At 35.1% G+C, this 19,121-nt stretch overlaps 1 protein-coding gene across 11 annotated transcripts in view; it reads right to left on the bottom strand.

Moving 5' to 3' along the window:
• The window catches only part of MAGI2 (membrane associated guanylate kinase, WW and PDZ domain containing 2), a 1,320,050-nt gene that overhangs the window by 1,042,022 nt on the left and 258,907 nt on the right, over nucleotides 1–19,121 (bottom strand). Inside the window, exon 2 of one of the 11 annotated variants that reach the window (XM_053218558.1) lies at nucleotides 10,701–10,806. The exons of the other annotated variants lie outside the window; for them this stretch is intronic. The gene's annotated coding sequence lies outside the window, so the exon portion shown is untranslated. The remainder of the gene's footprint in view (nucleotides 1–10,700; nucleotides 10,807–19,121) is intronic. 11 annotated transcript variants of the gene reach the window in all.

Genomic DNA, 19,121 nt, shown 5'->3' with positions numbered 1-19,121 from the left:
CCTCTCTGTCTCTGTCTCTCTCTCAAAAATAAAGATTAAAAAAAATATTTTTAAAGATCTCTTGAAGGAACATGGTAAAGTAGAACTTCAACTCCCCTCCCCCTATTTAAGGAATGGATACAATGTGTAGTTTTTCATTTAAAGGTAAAGAAGAATGGGCATATATGGAAAAGAGAGCATTCAACTGCCTGCATGTATAAGGATATCTAAATGCACATAAAGTACCCAGAACCAACAAAGCAACAAACCAATTCATATGTCACTAGAGCAAGAAATATTATTTGAAATTCAATTTGAAAGGTAGAATTATACTTTTTCATCTACTAAAAACATTTTATCTAGCTGACAGTGTTTTTGCAAAGATTCATGTTTCTCATGTGGTTAATGTTTGTAAAGTATCTTGTGCTTTTGGGTAAGAAAGATTTATAAATGAAAACTAAATCAATGTCTGAATAAATGATTTCTAAAAGTACAAACTTCAATTTTAAGATTTAGTTTGGTTTGAAAAAAAGTATTCTTGCTTTTTAGATTCAACTTATGTAAAGATATGCTATTTTCCTAAAATTCATTGCCAGCAGAAAACACAGAGTTGGGCTTGTTTGTTTGTTTCTGAGCAAGGCAGCTCCTCCAGTGGTTCTTAAAGAAACCTCAGAGGAGTGGGGACCTATTTCCAGGCCTCACCCTTCACATACTGAATCTGGATCTCTAAGAGACCCCAAACCTGTTAGGTTATAAAGTTCTCCAGGTATTTATGCAGAGCAGAGGTTTGGGATGCACAAGTACAGTCCACACCTAATACTGACCACCCAAATCATATTCTGAATTCATTAGGAGGCATTAGAGCTTATTGAAGAGAAAGTAGTTTTCATCTCTATCCCTGGTTGCATGATAAATTGAGTCTAGAGTTAAGGTATCAATTTCAACCTTAAATTATCTGGTGACATAAAACTGATTTCAGGTTTCAAAAATCTATTTCTCCAACTTTTCTATTATAAGCTTCTTGATATATTAATTCCTATTTTATTCATCATTGTAAGCACAAGCTTTGACTAAATCCAGACATATCTACTATTGTATAGTCATTCATAGAACAAATACACAAGGGTAAATAAAAAAATAAGAATTTGTTAGAGTTTATATTCTTAAAGGAGAGACAAACAGTAAGCTCAGGAACAAATAAATACCTAAGATAATTTGAAGAAATGATAAGTACTGAAAAGAAAACAGGTAATGTGATGAAAGGTGACAAGAGCTGGGGCAGGCAAGAATTTATTTAAATCAATAGTTCAGGAAGGTAAGCTTTGAGCTGAAAGCCAACCAATGAGGATGGGAGGAAGGAGGAGTTCAGGCAGAGGAACAGTAAATGTAAAGGCGAAGCCCAATGTATTTGAGAAACAAGAAGGACAGGTATGTGGAGTATCTAGCGTTAGTGGTTCCATGGTCAGACATAAAATCTCAAGAGGTACACACCGAGAGTGGAGGTGGTGGTATGACCTGAAATTACTTGAAAAGTCCACAGGGGGGCTAAGCCTATTTACCCTGGTAGTGAAAAGCAGCACTGGCTTGGGTTTCAATAAGACCTGGATTCCAGTCTGGGCTTCACTGACTACTAGAGCAGTGACTTTGTATACAGAACTTAATTTAATTCTGATTGCCTTTATTGGTAAAATGGGGATAATAACAGAGTAATAACGCTGTGAATAATAATGGTCCATTGCATTGTTATGAGGATTACATGAGAAAATGAATAGCCCAGTGCTTGGCTCTTAGTAAATGTTCTACAGATGTTAGTGTCATTATGATGGGCAAGAAGGAGTTCCTTTGTATATAAAATACATCACAACATGTTTATATACATATTATCATGTTGCATATACATATATAAACTTATATTATTCAATCAAAAGTAACATAATGATGATGATATAAGAGGATATTGATAGAACAACAAATAAGTGATCAATGATTTATGCTATAAATTGTTGGCTGGTAATTCCTGGGTAATCCATAGTTACTGGTTGTATAATCTCTTCCAAAGCAGAACTAACAAAAGTAGATTCTTCTACGCTGGTGCATTCTCTGATTCAGATATACTTTCTTGACAATTTTATCTGGGAAGATGGTTCAGCTTGTAACACTGAGAAGTGTATCTCAACACTAGTTTTGGGACATTACAGCCTTTCCCAAACAAATTATGCCCAGCTTTTCTCTGATTCACACTGAACAACCCCACCTAAATTCAAATCCACCTAACTCAATGCTCATTTAAGGAAGAATAAGAGGAATCAAATTTACATTAACCATTAAGTAAAATATGACAGCTATATATCGCATGGGCTACTGAAAAAAGAAACAGAGACTTTTTGGTAAGGTTTGTTGTTGGTTGGGTGGATATAGTTCTTCTTCAATTATTCATATATTGGATTAAATAAACTAATATATATATAAAGTACTTTGTACAGCACTTGGTATATAATAAGCATCAAATAAATTATATCTCCTATTAGCATATTGATGACAATGCAAAATGCTTTTCTCAATTAGAGTAATTCTTGAATATACAGACTTATGGACTCCCCCCACCCCCACCAGTCTTTCTCTATTGGAGTTCTCAGGAGATCGCATATATGTATCTTTTTAAAAGCAAAATCCTTGCAATTTTGGTATGCTTTGCTAAGCCTAGCCTTGACAAACTATGCTTATCCTGTATGTGTAAGTAAATAAACGCATTTTGTTGTACTCTTTGGATTTTTTATGTGAATGTAAAATTTTAATAAATATAATAATAATAGACATAGGTACAGCCTTTTCACATAAGATATGCCTTTCTTATGTACTTATCAACCAAAAATGTATACATGCTGTTCCAATCAAGAGGGCTACAATTCTTTTCTAAGGGGTATTTCTTTTTTCCTCTGAATACCTAATAATGGTTCTATTTCTGAAAAATGCTTGACTCCCAAAATTATCTTAGGAAAATTTCATGTTGCTTCATATGTGCCATTTCATGTCACCAGCAATAGCAAAAACCTGTATTCTTTTATTTGAGAATGCTTTCAATAATCTTGATATGATCAAAAATCTTAGTTCTCCTAAATGTAAGCATCTTCACAAACTATTTATTGTTTCACACTTGCAAGGAACTTCTTTAGTCATCTACTCAGAACCTAAGCACTGGTGAGCAACAGTGTCCTGCCTTCATGAAGCTCCTAGTTTATCCAGTGTAGTGCAGACAATAATAAAACAGTTTTACAAATGGATAACGAAAACTGTGATAATGCTTTGAAGAAAAACTTCCTGGAGTCTCAAAATCACACAGCAGGATGAGCAAGATCTGGTCAGAGGGGCAGCAATGAGTTCAGAAATGAGATGTAAGCCTAAAAGTTAACTAGACAAAGAGAAAGGAAAATGCACCCAGCTGGAGGAGGGGTAGGGGGGTGGTGGAATTGGTAAATCACTGGGGAGAGAGAGAAGGAGGGAGCTGAGCTCTTCTGAGGAAGTCAGAGAAGGTGGTGTGCTGGAGGATCAGAAAGGAGATTGAGAAGAGCAGAGGTAAGGCCAGGATGAGGGCTGGGATGGGCTTGTCCTAAGAAAAGTGGCTGCAGTGTCAAGGTTTTAACCAAAACACCTACAGTATCAGATTGGCATTTGACTTCAGTGGAGGATGGGCTGAGGAAGACAAACACAGATAGATTCAGATGAGTTTACGCAAAGCATCAGACCAATGGATAACACCTCATTACTGCAAAGGGTGCCTTTTCCTGGCGATCTAGTATATAAAATTAAAGTCCTGGCATTTTCCACGCCAAAATGGAATAATTAAGAAACAAAAACTCAATTAAAGGAAGAAATATAAAAGAATTATTTATATGCCATCTTTTGCAAATGACTTTTATAATCGCTTTTAAGTATATCTCTTATTTTGCATTCTAATTTCTAACTATGTATTACTGTTTTTGGAAACTTTAATATTTTATTTCTTTTACTTAGCAAAGCAATATACTTACAGAGGTCCATTCACAGCTGTTGGGGATGGTAGATAACACGTCTTTGGTTATCATTTACCAGGTTAAAGCCATTTTCAGTTTACTCTAATTATATAAAATTTCTATTTGTACCTTTTAAAAGGCAATTTCAAAAGTTTTCAATGAAACAGTCATTGAATCTCAGTGATCCAAAAAAAAGTCTTGATTTCAGCATTGGATAAAAGAGCAAAGAAAATCTAAAATATCAACTTTGTGGGACAACATTTATATGTCAAGCTTCCTTTTCTTGACTACTGAAAAATGTTACTTTATTACAAATCTGACTGCATTTGATCTTGTTTTGACCACCTGTGAGGAATGTCTCTTTGGTAATTGCTGGTAAAAATACAGTAGATCGGAAGGACATCACCTCCTAGGAATACTACAAATGCCAGAGCAAGACACTGTCACCATTCGTGAATATTTTTAAGACAAAGTATTTTATTTAATTTCATTTTCTTATGCTTCCAGAGAAAGAGAGATTTAAATGTCAGACCATCATCTGCATGGACCATTTTTAAGTTGGCAGTAACATTACCTCAAACAAAAAGGACAACTGGAGATAGGTTATAAACTGTTCTCTGGCTACATCAAATCTTGGTGAACAATTAGCCTCTTCACTCACTCCTTCCCAACATTATTTCTTTGTCATCTGGTTTCTCCTGCCATTCTGCTTTTTTTCTTATATATTATCTGCCTGCCTGGAATGGTCCACTGCTCTTGTATTCCTCTAAATGCCTTCTCAGAGCTAACCTCTGGCAAACAAACAAACAAGCAAACAAGCTATTGAGCTAGTCCAAATCTATTTTGTTTCATGACCTGTACAATTCACTTCAGGCTTGTACAATTCACTTCAGGCTATATTTCTTCTTGTCCTTATGTTTGGTCCACCTAAGGAAAGGATGGGAACTGTGTTGAATTCCATAATGTGTTCAGGTCATCTGTCTTTGTTATTTTGAGTTTATTAAAATCCCTGACAAGCACATCAAAATAATAGTGATAATGCCAGCTGGTTGGCAGGCATGAGTCTAAGAGGCAGTCTTGCTGTTAATGGGTAGAGTGGTTGCTGACTTTGCTATCTAAGCTTTGTTTATTTGCAGGTATAGCTCTTAACTGAGATGATCAATGCTCTCAGGTCATGAATAATCAAATCTATGTGCTCTTTCACTTCTCCATCCATTTATTCATTCATTCATGTATTCATTCAATAAATATTTATTCAGTATCTTTTATATACTTAGCCCTGTGCTAGAATCTGGAGATAGTTTTTTTAAAAATTTTCCATGTTTACTTATTTATTTTGAGAGAAACAGAGAGTGAGCAGGGGAGGGGCGGAGAGAGAGGAAGACAAAGAATTCTAAGCAGGGTCCGCACTGTCAGAATGGAGCCAGATGTGGGGCTGGAACTCATGAACCATGAGATCATTACCTAAGCTGAAATCAAGAGTTGGATGCGTAACTGACTGAGCCATCCAGGTGCCCCTACCCTGGAGATCATTTAATAAGTATGTAAGTTCTTAGAGTATACTCTAGTGGGTAAGGGGCAATGACAGATATTAATTAAACAATCTCACTGATAGATGTATAATTAAAAATTGAGGGAACGGGGCACCTGGGTGGCTCAGTCAGTTGAGCATCCAACTTCAGGAAGTATTGGTGAAGAAGCATCAAATAGACTTTTTGAACAGATCACTTGGGCTTCAATAGGCAAAATGGAGGCTGCCTGAATGCTAACACTTGATATAATCCATTTAGAATAAGAAATAGAATGTTGTTCCTGCTCCTCCTGAAATGTTTCAAAATCAGACTATAATGTTAGCAAGCCAATTACTCATGAAAGTTAGGTATTAAATTTCCCTATTTTGAAAACAATAACTACTAGATCACCCAAACGAAAAAAAACAAAAACAAAAACAAAAACCTTCTGTTTCTAAAAATCAGAATACATAGGAACTCAGAATCTTACTTTTTAATCATAGTCAGTCTCAAAAATATTTACATGCTAAACAGCATCTCACAGATCTTAAAAAACACTAATATAAGTGGTTTCTTTAGTTGTTATTGTTGTTTTTTTTTTCTTAAATTCTCACTGCATTTTAGCTTAACTGTTGGACATATTTACTGGTAAGTACTGAAATAGACTAATACCTTTAAGTGCCAAAAGACAAAACCACAGCTTTTTACGTGTCCTGTATTAATAGAGATCCTCTGACTTTTGAAGGTTTACCTACCGTGATCAAAGCCCCACTCTTTAAGCCTCCAGTTCACACTACTCAGCTTTTAAAAACCCTCTAGTAAAATCTGCTAACCTATGCAGTTCTGGAATCCAAAAGAGTGAGTCTGATTTTATCTGCATTTCTGTCTTCAAAATAATAATAATAATAATAAGTCTACATGAGCAAAGATATTTAGGTCTACAACAAATATATTTTAATAACAATAGAGAAAAAAATCAGATACTTGGCCTACCTGCCAAGACCCAAGTTCAGAAGGTTGAATTTTCACTCTCCTATCTGACAACATAATTAACACCTACAACTGCCACAGCCACACATACTCCCTGCAGTGTTTTAATCTTTATTATTATATTCACAGCTTAAAAAAAATAACACAATACCAAATTATAAACTCATGTCCTGTTCAATTGTCAGACAGGATTCTAGTTTCCTTTTACAAGACCTTGCTGAATATTTACAGAAATATACATATTCAAAGGATAATAATCACCAAAAGGAAAGCTATTATGGATTCTCTAAAAAATGAGGAGCAATATTAGCAAAGGAGGCAATTACAGTCACATCAAAGACAGATAACATCCCATTGTTTTATCAAGAATGGAATGCTTATCCCATGTTTTTGCTTGATTGTTAATACAGATTTAAAACAAGCATCTAGAGAAAAATCTTTGCTGGTTTGAATCTCAAAGATTTTTTGAAGTCTCATCAAGTATAAAATGCCTAGAGGTAACTTTTCAGATATCTTTATGTGGGGTAGGCAGAATTCTAAGTTAGTACCCCATATTCCCACCCACTGAGTATAATATAATGCAGGTGGGAATGTATATATGGTGGAATAGTCACTCCCTAGATCAGGTCATGTCATGTGGCCAAGAGGAGACTCACTCCCATGATTATGTTACATTATATAACTGCCTTAGTCAACTGAACTGCTTTAGCCAACTGAAAGGATTCTCTCTCTCTCTCTCTCTTGAGTTTATTTATTTTGAAAGAGAGAAAGAAAGAACATAGGCACTTGTGCATGAACAGGGGAGGGGCAGAAAGAGGGAGAGACAGGATCCCAAGAAAGCTTTGCACCATCAGCCCAGAGCCAAATCTGGGGCTCCATAGCAGGATCCTGAGATTATGACTGGAACTGAAATCAAGATTTGGGTGCTTAATGACTGAGCCACCCAGGTGCCCCAGGATTCTTTCTAACCTCAGAGAAGAAAACTGCTACACTGTAGAGAGGGGTACTTGCCAGAGATAACAGGGAGCCTCCTGGAGCTGAGAACACTTCTCAGTACCATAAGCCCTGAGAATGAAATTCTGTCAGCAAATGGTGAACTTGGAAGAACCCAAGCCCCAGATGAGATGGAAGTCCTAGCTCATACCTTGCTTACAGCCTGGTGAGACCCTGAGGCAGAATTCTGCTAACCAGTGCCTAGAGTTTTGACCCATGGAAATTGTGACATCATAAATTTGTATTGGTCTAAACCTGTATGTTCATGGCAATTTGTTGTGCTCAATGGAAACTAATACATTCAGGATAAGGTTTACATTATCTAAAATTCTGCAGTGCTTGTGTTTAAAAGCAAACAACGTTGGTAAAAAAGATCCTTATTCTTAGCAAAGGAAAATATTGCTGGATAGTTGAGTTTAAGTTTCTCAAAAGTTTCACTTTACTCTGAGAAGTCTGTAAGACTAATTTTTTCATAGCCCTAATAAAAATAGGTAGAAGTTTTCCAGTAACACAAACAATAGAGGATAGAGTATAAATAGAGCAAGAGAAAACACCACTGAAATGATGGTACACGAGATCTAGTACCAGCTTGGCCATAAACAGTTGTGTGATCTTAGAGTTAAGACTAAGACTTAAGACTAAGACTTAAGACTTAGACAAAGTCATGTAATCTTTGTAAGTCCTAGTTTTATCATCAATAAACTCATAGTATAACACTACTCAGAAATCTGTGTTTTAACAAGCTTCCCCAGTGATTATCAGGCTTGTTAAAGCTTGACAAGCTCTATTTCATATGTACACAAGAGGTTTGCTCTTTTTTGTTCATATTTAACATCTTCCCAGAGATGTTGATCCATCTTTTGTGGGGTGTGAAGTTTATACAATTTAGGGAGTTTTCTTCAGAGGGAGAAAGAAAGAAAGAAAGAAAGAGAGAGAGAGAGAGAGAGAGAAAGGAAAAGAGGAAGGGGAAAAAAGGAGGAAAAGAGGAAGAAAAATGAAAGAACACAAATTAGAACTTAGTTCTAGCATCTTGGGAAGAATCATGGAAGTGAGGCCCCAAGGCTGACCTTTCATGGATTTTCAGAGAAAATCACAGGTTTTAGTTTCTTATTCACATTCATCTAGTTCCAAGGCCCTTCAAACAGCCCTCCTTTATCTTTCTTCTTCCTCTTCAATTTCCCCCTCTCTACTGAATCTTCCTTATCAGCATCAAAACAATCACCTCTGTCCTCCTTAAAACCAGAGTTTTAAAAACAAACAAAATTCTTCAAATAAAAAAGTACAAATAAGCAAAATTTCTTCTTCAAATTTGTCTAAATTTATAGTCTTATTTCTTTCTAATTCATAACTGAAATTTCTTTCTAGTTTAAAATGCTGAACTTCTTCCACGTGTTGTCTACACTATTTCCTTTTTCTCACCTCTGGTTTACTTTCTGAACCACTCTAAAATGACTGAAACTGCCCTCACAAAGAAACATCCTTCTTCCTGCTAAATATGTCTGCATCTTGGTGGATCTTTCAGCAGTATTTGACACTCCCCTTCCCCACACACACTTTACTTCAGAAACATTTTTTAGCACATATTTCCACTGTTTTTATTTTATTTTATTATTTTTTTTAAGTTTATTTACTTATTTACTTTGAGAGAGAGAGAGAGAGTGTGTAAAGGGGGGGAAGAGAGGGAGAGAGAGAATCCCAAGCAGGCTCCATGCTGGCAGCAAACAGCCTGATTCAGGGCTCAAACGCACAAACCATGAGATTATGACCTGAGCCAAGATCAAGAGTCAGACGCTTAACCAACTGAGCCACTCAGGCAACCCTGTTTTTTTTTTTTTTTTTTTTTTAATTTTAGGAAGAGAAAGAGAAAGCATGAGCAGGGAAGAGGGGCTGAAGGAGAGAGGGAGGGAGGGAGAGGGAGAGGGAGAGGGAGAGGGGGAGAGAGAGAGAGAGAGAGAGAGAGAGAGAGAGAGAATCCTAAGCAGGCTCCATGCTCAGAGTGGTGCCCAATGCAGGGCTTGATCCAATGCCCCTGGGATCATGACTTGAGCTGAAATCAAGAGTTGGACACTCAGCCAACTAAGTCAGCCAGGCACCCTTTTCAGAACATTTCAAAACATAGTGAAAGGTTTAAAGTGTACATTGATTACACTTATCCCCACCACCTAGATTCTTCAACAATCCTTAATATTTTGCATTTGCTGTGTTATGGGGGTGTGTATTTTGCTTAACAATTGTGTAGGTTAAGTTGTGAGTATCAGGACATGCACATCTTCAAATATTTCAGCTTGTACCTTCTAAAAATAATGACATTTTCCTACAAACACCAAGTGCCATTATCACAAGTAAGAAAGTTGACAATAATTTGGTAATATTATCTGCTGGCAAGTACATATTGATATTCCCTTATTGTCTCTAAAATGCCTTTTAGCCATTTGACTCATTGTATGAGCTCATACTCAGGTATTATGCACTGTATTTAATTACATTCTTTTAACTCTTAAATCTTGAACAGTCATTCCATTTTGTCTCCACATAATGACATTAACTTTTTGAAGAGTGTAGGTCAGTTGTCTTCGGAATGGCTCACATTCTAGATTTAGCTGATAGTTTCATTTTGTTCATACATTATTCTTTAATCCCCTATATTTGCTGTAACCTAGGCTCTAGGCTTAATGAGATACAGTTTAAACATTTTCTGGAGAAGATTTCTTTATAGGTGATACAGAATACTTTATACTGTATTCCGGAAGGTCTCTAATGTCAGATGGCCCCACTATTAGTGATGTTAAGTATGATCATTTAGTAATGGTGATGTCTACCAGGTTTTCTTTCTAAAAGGTATATATTGTACATGTATTAAAATAAAATAAAAAATATATTTTATTTAGAATATATTTAATTATATTTATATAAATGTAAATAAAATATATATAATATATTTAGATTTAACTTATGTTTACAATATATTTGATTATACATGGTACATATTATAGATGTAATATATATTTATAACCTAAACATATTAAAATAAAAATAGGTATTAATATATAAAATATCCTTATTGCAATTAGTAATCAGCTAGTGGAGTAATATTTTGGTGCATGTGCAAGGAGTCTTTCACCTATGGTATTAGCATTCATTATTGAGCCCTGGCTTGAGTCAGTATTTTACTGGGATTGCAGAATGGTCCCTCTCTTCTTTTTGAAAAGCTTCCTACCTGTGGCATTGGTGATATCACAAGATGTTCATCTTCCATTCTGTTCCCTTTTCCAAGCTCCTTTGCTTTGTCCCTCCTATTATGTGGGTATTCTTCAGGGATCTTTCTATAAGTTGGACAAATTTCACACAATTATGGTTCTTGAGAAAGGGAAATTTGGAGAGAGCATTTTAATATAGAGAATTAGATAAATGACTCTTTTTAGTTTATTTCAGCATCCAGGGCAAGAATCAACTGGCTTCCAAAATTTAATCAACCATAGGATTAATACTTTGCAATATGATAGTTTTAAATATTCAAATACATAGTTTTTTTGTTTTGTTTTGTGTTTTAGGATTGCTTCTACTGACATGAAGACTTTTTAAAAATTTTTTAATGTTTATTTTATTTTTTGCAAAAGAGAGACAGAGCACAAGCAGGGAGGGGCAGAGAGAGAGAGAGAAACCCAGAATCCAAAGCAGGCTCCAGGCTCTGAGCTGTCAGTAGAGTCTGACATGGGGCTCAAACTCACAAACTGTGAGATCATGATTATTGATCTCACAAACTGTGAGTCCATAATTATTGGAGTTATAACTAAATCTAAAGATTAACACTCATAGCTAAACTAACAGCCACATCAACAGAAAAACATACTGAAGACCTGTAATTGTTAAATTCAATAAAAATTTTGCAGAAAGGGTGATTATTCCTTTTTCTTTTTTTTTAATTTTTAAATTTGTACTTTCAGCCCCCAGAAGTCACTCCATCAATACTCTATTATATCCCTGTTTTCATTAAATTATACATGGTCATTTCAATTAGTGCTTATTTGAAATTCAATTTCCCTTAATTGGGGGAGTAATAACTAAGATATGACTATATTTTACATAGAATTTATATAACCACGGTGTTTCCAAGAATAATTACTTTTTAAATGGTGACTATATGGTACCATAAGTTCCCAGATTAATATAAGTAAGCATATTTTATAGAGATTACAATTATATGTATTATATATGTTAGATATTAAGTTATCCAAAATATTTGATTATCCACAACAACTGCTTCTTAAACTTCCAGGCAAGTGGGGGATTTACTGTTCATTGTTACAAATGCATACAATTATTGCTAACTATTTCATAGTTCACTTAATTCAATAACCCTTGTCTGAAAAGAACAACCATGAGTGTAAAAAAATCCCACTGAGATTTTTTAAATTGCATTACTTAGAATATATACAGATCTATCAGCAGATTCACTGGTTTAAGAGGTTTTGCAGGAATGTTTTGAGCCATTCAATCCTTAATTAAAATAAAACTCCATGAAAGAAAATGAGTGTTACTTAAAATGAGAGTATAGAGTGCACTCATTCCATTAGCCATTGTTCTTGTATCTAACATTTACATTGTGTTGTGATTACAAAACAATCACTTAAAATTCATTTCATGGGGCACTCCTTCACAATGTACATCATAAACCATCATAAGTTTTACATTTGTTTTTAAAGAGTGAAATCAACCAACTTATTTGGTACAATTAGAGGGTGTATTCATTTGATAGGGCTTCCACAAACAACTACCACAAACTGGGTCACTGAGTTTGTGAAGGTCAGAAGCCTGAAAGCAAGATGCTAGCAGGGCCATGCTCCCTCTGAAGGCACTGGAGAAGGATCTGTTTAGACCTCTCTAGCTTCTGGTAATTCCTTGGCTTATAGCAGTATTAACTCCAACCTTCAAATGGCATTCTGTGTGTGTGTGTGTGTCTCTGTATCCAAACTGTCCCTTTTTTATAAGGACAGCAGTCATACTTACTTCAGGGTCCACCCTACCCCAAACAGTAAAAGGTTTGGTGCTTAAACAGCTGCTACATGGTTTAGAGGTAGAAACTGTAATTGTTATAGATTCCCAGGAAGCATGTGCATGATGAAGGCCTAATGCTCTAAGAGCACACTAAGGTGTGAGAGGACCACAGGGCACACCTGTCAAAAGTTTAACTTGTGACAGAGTGATTAAGTTAATCCACAAAAACCAATATGCAAGACTAGCTGAGGTAAATCTGAAAATTTAGAGTGAAGAAAAAGGAACTTACTTGTCCTGCAAGACAGTAAAGCATATTATAAAACTAAAATAATTAAAACATAATAATAATATATAAAAATCAACAGTAATGGAACAAACTTTGTACTTATTTGTCATACAAAAAATAACAACTCTGTAAGATATGGTACAGATCACAAAACAAGGAATTAGTAAATTATGTTTTCCAGACAATGGGTAAATCCATTAATAAATTTTTCAAACCTATTTTGTGGACCACAGTCATTTTTTTTTAGTTTTAGTTGAAATAAAACAATGAAATGGGATGGGATGGGATGGGATGATATAGAATAGAATAGTTCATAATTCCAGTACTAACATGAAGGATAAAAATTATTTTGACACTTTTGTTTGTTTGTCACTTTTGTTTGCATGTTGTGTGTTTTCCATAGTGACGTAAAATGTACTTATTTTTAATATGGTTGTAACAAAAAGAGTCTGCTTCTCCAATGATGAACATGTATGTAATCTCTGAGTAAGAACTTTATAAGGGTAAAAGTCAAAAAAGAAATTATAAAAAAAATGTTTGAATTCACAGACACAAAAAATGTATAGTTCAGAAAAAAATCAAAATTGAAGAGAATGTAACAAACTGGGAAAAATAATTGCAAGACCACCAACAAAAGGAAAATATCCTTAATGTATAAAGAAGAATTACAAATCAATAAGAAAAGGGGTGCCTGGGTGGCACAGTCGGTTGCGTGTCTGACTTTGGCTCAGGTCACAATCTCAGGATGCCTGGGTTCAAGCCCCATGTTGGGGCTCAGAGGTTGGAGCCCACTTCGGCTTCTGTGTCTCCCTCTCTCTCTGCCCCTCCCCTGCTCTCTCTCTCTCAAAACTAAATAAACATTTAAAAAATTTTTTTAAAATACATTAATACAGAAAAGCACTGATTCTATAAGACATAGATAACTTACAGAAAAAAGACATATAACTGACTTAAAAAATGCTTACTTTCACTCAATAACCAAACAAATAATCAAAAAATTAGGCAACAGTGAAATATTCTCTTCCTTATCAAATTTTGCAAGGACTATTGAAAAATATATAAGAAATACCTAAGGCAGAATAAAGTGATGCACATTATTTTGAACTCCAATTTGGTAATATAGCAAAAAACCTTCAAAAGTTATGTATCTTTGGCCAAATAATTCCATTTTGTGGTTTCTCCCAGAAAAATAGTTTGAAATATGCAACAGTAAGAAATATCGTTCAGTAATTCATCTTCTTGTTGCTTGTAACGGTGCTAATTATATGCTCCATATGCCAAATAAGTGGAGAAACCTACAGTAGATGCACATTTTCATTTGAATACTTTTTTAATGGAATAGAAAAGGCTGTATTCTATATGTGAGATCATCTGAATCAAACTTTATTATGTATGGAGGAAAAAATGATTACGAGAAAAATTATACTATTAAGTGGTTTTCTTTGAATTGAGAGATCGTGGGTAATTTTAATTTTCTTCCTTATGTCTATTCATTCATATAACTTAAATAAGTATATATCTCTTCTTTAATGCTAAAGGCAATTCAGTTAATCTTAAAACAACAATGTCTTTCTTTCTCCCTTCCATGTTGCTTTAGTACTGGGTCTCCAAGGATTTCCATAAATAAGGAATGCCTGGAGGTGCTGTAAACTGTTCTTTTAAGTACAATTAAGCATACTTTTAGTCACTTTGTCTTTCAGGGTTTTGTGTGTGTGTGTGTGTGTGTGTGTGTGTGTGTGTGTGTGTGTGTGTGTCTTAATATAAAGCTTGGATAGAGTATTCACTTCAGTATTATTTTTAATTTTTTTTTTACATTTATTTTTTTTGAAAGACATAGAAAGACAGGGCACAAGTTGGGGAGGGGCAGAGCGAGAAAGAGACACAGAATCCGAAGCACGCTCCAGGCTCTGAGCTGTCAGCACAGAGCCCAATGCGGGGCTCGAACTCACGAGTTGTGAGATCATGACCTGAGCTGAAGTCGGATGCTCAACCGACTGAGCCACCCAGGCGCCCTTCAGTATTTTAATTTATTGCCTTCTCACCTGTTAAAAAGCAAAACTTGAAGGAGCTAACACCGAACTGATAATAGCCTTCTATTAAACATGAATTAATGAGTTAATTCTCGAAAAGATAACAAAGCATACTAGGTAAATCTAAAAGTCATCCCTTCTGTATTACGATACGGCATTTTGGTTACTTTTTATTGTGCATGAATGTGGGGGATGTGGTGATGCCCCACTCAAACGTCCCTTTAAGGAAGGACTTAATGGGGCACCTGAGTGGCTCAGTCAGTTTAAGCATCCAACTCTTGATTTTGGCTCAGGTCATGACCTCGTGGTCCTTGTTGGGCTCCACGCTGAGCCTGCTTGAGATTCTCCCTCCCTCTCCCTCTCTCTCTTTCTCTCTCTCTCAAAATAAATAAATAAACTTAAAAAAAAAGGTGGATGGGAGGACTTTCTGTCCCAGGAGGTATAGCCTGAACCTTGCCCATGGTCATGCCCCTTCATGGGAGTGGCCCACATGCACTGGCTCACCCAGGTGGGAGTATGAAGACATCCCCCTCTCAGCCTGATTTAGCGATTCTGAAGAACCATTTTAAGTCCAGAGTATCCTGTAGGGTTGGGTCTACACTGCAGTTTGATTTTTTCCCTCTGCCTAGTCTTTCTTCCCTCCCCTCCATTCCACACGTGTTGACCTCAAGACCATACCTTCATAAACCTCTTACAAAGTAGACTCTGTCTTAGAATCACAACCCAATCAAGGACAATAAATTACTACTATAAATATAGGTTGGGCTAGTGGCATCTTGAATATAACTTTGATTTTACTATGTCGTAAAAATAAGAATAAAAATGTAGAAATAGAGGTAGAGATACATTAATAGAAAAGCATTCAAAACCAAAGTTAGCTTGAAACATTATAGATTTGCCTTGGACCATTAGTCATTAATGGCTATCCATTTATAATTTTATAAAATACCATAATCAGTACTCATGAGAATATGTCTGCAACATATTTGGTAACATTTTAGTTAAATATATATTTTTAAACCACCTTTGTAGTATCAAGATTTGGAGCAGTGTTAACATAATGACTGACACCCTGATGTGCTAATTTTGCTACCTTTCCTTGACTGCAGTCACGTAGCTGGTTCTGACCCATGGGTTCCTCTGCTCTCTTCCACATGTAGCAATTATGTACATTTAGCAAACTGAACCTTTATTTTGACATGTTTCCCAGTGCTTCCTATGATGCTGAATCAGAAAGCAGCTCTTAAAACCTGCTAACTCAACATGCTAGTCTTTGAATTTGAAGCTGTTTGCTGCCCTCTGTAGATAACTAGAGTTGAAACTCCAAAGTCCTTAATTAGTAAATATTCACTTTCTCAGAGTTTTTTTGTTGGGTAAATTTAATAGAAAATAGACTAAACGAGATAATTAAATTAAAGAGGAATTAAGAATCTTTCTTTCTTGTAATCTCTTTTGTATTAATACCCTAAATTAAAACTACATGTTTGAAAACAGTGTGGTAAGACAAAAGGAAAATGAAACACATGAACAAACATACACATACATACAAACTCACATACTAAACACCAGTGATTTTTTTCTTGTTTGGTTTTTCATCACTATATATACATACATATATATATATGTATATATATGTGTGCATATATATATATATACACATATATATATACACACATGTCATACATATATGTGTATGTCACATATATATGCCACATTTAAAAGTTACTTAATTATAATAGAAAATGCCTTCTGATTAAAAAACATAAGCCAGATAATCTATATTCTATGGAAAGTTTAGGTTTATAGAAAAACTGAGTAGAAGGCAGAGATTTCCCTTATATTCCCCATACCCACAAGTTCTATCTTCACATAACACTTTTCCTTGCTTTTTGTATGATGCTCATTGTTGTTTCTAACTTTTGTTTATTGTTGCCATTCATTTGTAAGAAAAGTCACTATTTCAACCACTTTGTTTTGACTTAAACTTATTTCATTGAGCATTTTCTACTCAGCAAAGGAGTAGAAATTGTGTAAGGGATGTTAAAATGACGGTAATAATGAAAACAAACAGCTGAGTGCTTACCGTGTGCAACTCACTGCAGCACACACTCTGCATATGCTAACTACTTAATCTTTGCAAATATTAAAGTCTCATTTTGTAGAACTTAAAATTTTGTTGAGAATAGTATTACTTGGGGGAGGGGCACCTGTGTGGCTCAGTTGGTTAAATGTCTGACTCTTGATTTTGGCTCAGGTCATGATCTTGTGGTTCATGACATTGAGCCCCGCATAGGGCTCAGTGCTGACAGCACAGAGCCTGCTTGGGTTTTTCTCTCTCCCTCTCTCTCTGCCCCTCCCTTACTCATGCACATGCACGTTTTCTCTCTGAAACTAAATAAATAAAAAACTTAAAAAAATACAGAATAGTATTACTTTGAGTTCCATCATCATCTCTTTATTAACACTAATTGTTCTTAGGGCATGAGAAAGGTCAGTTATATTTTGTAAATTCCTGTTATTTTGCAGTATGTGGTTTTACTCCCATGAATGTTATCTGTACTTTAGGCTCATCTATGACTTCTTGACTTTTAGGTAGTAGGTTTAAGAATTCTTCCTAAGAGATAATCAATTGCTACATTCATAACTTCTCTCTCTAAATATGAGCTAGCCTTTAATCACTTCTTTAAGGTAGTGGTTATGTCTTCATGAAAATACCATCCTAAAAGTCCTACACTATTGACCTTTACTGCTTCTATTAAATCTCTCTTGCTAGTGTACTTTTTATATCTTGTACTATTTACAAGGAAACTTGACTTTGACTTGACTTTGTCTTTTGGGCTAAGCCTATACTTAGATTATTGCACATAATAATAAATTACAATAATCAGTGGAAACAGGAGATACTTACTAGCACTGATGACATGAATCTAGGAAGATATTGGGAAAAACAGAATGAAAAGTTGCATAAGTACCATGGGTATTAAGAATAACTGTCTAGGGGCGCCTGGGTGGCGCAGTCGGTTAAGCGTCCGACTTCAGCCAGGTCACGATCTCGCGGTCCGTGAGTTCGAGCCCCGCGTCGGGCTCTGGGCTGATGGCTCAGAGCCTGGAGCCTGTTTCCAATTCTGTGTCTCCCTCTCTCTCTGCCCCTCCCCCATTCATGCTCTGTCTCTCTCTGTCCCAAAAATAAATAAACGTTGAAAAAAAATTAAAAAAAAAAAAGAATAACTGTCTAGACAAAAGATTGGAATAGGTTTAGATAAATGTAAATATACTAAGAATTACCTTTATAAAGCAAATTCAGTGTACTTAAAAGTATTAGATCCAAACTCTTCCTAAAACTTGGCAACTGAAAGCACTGACATCATGGCTCTTTCTTCAAAATAATGTTCACAATAACAGTAAAAGTCCATAAATTGCATTCAACACAAGACAAAGCCTCATTATTTTTTCTTATGTGACCAACTCAAGGTCTCTACTTAGTAAAGGAACAATATTTTTTTAAAGGAGCTAATTAGTAAATTATTAATTAATTAAACAAATACTTTTTCAAGCCTATTATGTACTAAGTACCATTTTAGGGACTGAGGTTACCTTGACAAACAAAGAAAAATCCCTATTATCATGGTATTGCATTACATCTTATCATGGCATCCTGGTGGAGGAAGAAAGAACAGAAGTGTATAAATAGTTAGAATATCATAATGGAGAAAAGTTAACTGGGGAAGAAGAATGAGTTTATATTTGTGTGTAGGATTCGAATTTACATTATGATTACCAGGGAAAGGCTCACTAGTAAGACTTCAAGAAGCAAGGGAGTATTTCATGTAAATATCTATATATTAAAATATTTTAATATCATTTACATTTACTTAACATCTTGCACATCATTTTTTGGTCTGAAATCACTTTTATTTTCCTTCATTTTTTATTAAAGTGTTATTTATGTACAGTAAAATTCACCATTTTAGGTGAATAATTCTATGTATTTTGATGAACGTACAGTTATGTAACCACCAAAATCAAGATAAAGAACAGGTGCATCACCAAAAAAATTATCTTGTACCTCTTTGCTGATGTGTCTGTTGGAATCTATTTTTAAATAATTAGATTGCTTGTTTTCTTATTACTGAGTTTAGAGATATTTTAAGTATTCTGGATATCAGTCCTTCATCAGGTATATATTTTACAAATATTTTCTCCCAGCTTGACTTTTTATTTTCCTAAAGATCTTTCATGTCATTTAAAATAAAACTAAAATCAGTGACTCAATTTTTACTCCATATTCAGGATTGTTGCTGTTGTTACAATGGGCAATAGAAATATG

Source organism: Acinonyx jubatus, chromosome A2, assembly GCF_027475565.1.
Source record: "Acinonyx jubatus isolate Ajub_Pintada_27869175 chromosome A2, VMU_Ajub_asm_v1.0, whole genome shotgun sequence".
NCBI classification, from domain to species: Eukaryota; Metazoa; Chordata; class Mammalia; order Carnivora; family Felidae; genus Acinonyx; species Acinonyx jubatus.
The sequence above is the reverse complement of the archived record's forward strand: the minus strand, read 5'-3'. Positions and strand labels throughout refer to the sequence as shown.